This window comes from Elephantulus edwardii, unplaced genomic scaffold (assembly GCF_000299155.1).
Source record: "Elephantulus edwardii isolate Elephantulus edwardi_28Jun2011 unplaced genomic scaffold, EleEdw1.0 scaffold00197, whole genome shotgun sequence".
NCBI classification, from domain to species: domain Eukaryota; kingdom Metazoa; phylum Chordata; class Mammalia; order Macroscelidea; family Macroscelididae; genus Elephantulus; species Elephantulus edwardii.
Genome location: NW_006399947.1, coordinates 3590931 through 3592819, shown reverse-complemented (window position 1 = coordinate 3592819; position 1889 = coordinate 3590931).

Sequence of the window (1889 nt, the reverse complement as noted above, 5' to 3'; positions counted from 1 at the left end):
GTAAGGAGAGACCAGTCCTTGGAGAGGGACATCATGCTTGGGAGGGTGGAGGGACAGCGCAGGAGGGGAAGGCCCTGTATGAGGTGGATTGATTCAGTGACTGGGGCAATCGGGATGGGAGTGTCAGAGACAGTGCGATTGGCACAGGACAGAGCGGAGTTTAGGGCTGTTGTACATAGGGTCGCTATGAGTCGCAAGCGACGTGACGGCACATAACAACAACAATGATTTTCTTTTGAAGCCTATCTTATTGGGGACTCATTGAGCTTCTTGAATACATATCTTCTTTTTTTTATCTTAATACTAGAAAAATTATCTTTGAACAAATCTTTGAAAATTTTCTCTGTGCTTTTTTTTTCTCTTTCAGTTCTGAAATTTTGATAATGGAACTTATTCTTCTTGATAGTGTCCCATGCAATTCTTAAGTTTCTTTCATTTCATTTCATTTATATTTCTGATTGTTCCTCTAGTAGTTTTTGTATCAAGAGATGTATTTTTTATTTTGTTACTTTTGTCTTTCATTGTGATTCAATTTTACTCCTTTATTCATCCAAAGTGGCATATATTTCTGAAATGCCAATGTTAATCTTATTGATTTCTAGTTGTTGGCTTTGTTTGTTCTCAAATTCCCTGTTTTGTCATTTTGCTCTTGTATTGTTTTCCTGAATTATCTAGAGTTTCACCTGTGCTTTCCTTGAGTTTGGATTTTGCTTTTCTTGCTTTCACAGAGGGTTATATATAGAAACTCTTTTAATGCCTCCTTGTCAAGTAGTTCTATTACAGTTTCTTCTTCAGGGAGGTTTCCTGGGTCTTTATTATGGTCACTTGCTTCAGCCATCTTGTTATGTGTCTTTGTGTGATTTGCAATTGTTTGTTGACTCTCAGATAGTTTGTTGTTACTGTATTTATTTGTGAATTACATGTTGGTTTGTTTTACTCTGACATGTACTTTTGTTTTGCTTTTTTTCCTTTTTTTACTGGTTTGCTTACAAAGTTTGTATAATTATGCTTCATGTTATTCTTCACTCACATTGTGTTTTACACAATCATTCTCATGCATTTTGTTTTGTAAAAGTAAGCACTTTTGAACCTTTCCAATCATTACTCTGTCTTTTTGCCGGAATCCTACCCATTTGCTTCCCCAACCCCTCCACCTAAAATTGTGCAGTCCTGTGGTTTCACCCCTACCTATCCTTACCTCTCCATTCCCCCACCTTGAGTACCTGTACTTGTGTTATTAGTTATACATCTTTTTTTTATAATGGTCTTATGCTTATTTGTCCTTATGAGACTGCTTTATTACACTCAGCATAATGCAACCAGCCTCTCCCAGGTTACATCATATTTTATTGCTCCTGGGTGCTTCATAGTATGCTATAGTGTGAATATAATTTCTCAGTCCATCCACTTGTGGTTGGACAGTTGGACTGTGCTTTGATATATTTGGGCAGGAAAGTTGTGCATACTATTCTCATCATTCATTTTGCAGTATCCTGGGTCACTCATCATGTGTCTCCAGGAGAGTAGGATAGTTTGTGAAGTGCAGATGCAAAATTCTTTTTGTCCCACAGAATAGCTGAGAGCCACCTAGATAAGTTTACACAACCATCTGCTATTTTTCCAGTGGTACAGGACAGGTAATAATCAAATAAATTGTGATCTGTTCTTGAGAGTGCACTAGTGCTCATGTTGGTGATCAGTAAACAAAAAATTATGCATTCTCTTCTACACACGTCAAGACACGCACATGCGCGTGCACACACATACATTCCTGGTAATCATGGTGTACCTTTCACCCACCCAATATCCAGTGAAGTCCCGAAGTCTCCCAGCATTGGTCATCTACCCATCCCAATTCCACTTACAGTGTTTTTAACTTCTGAATTTCC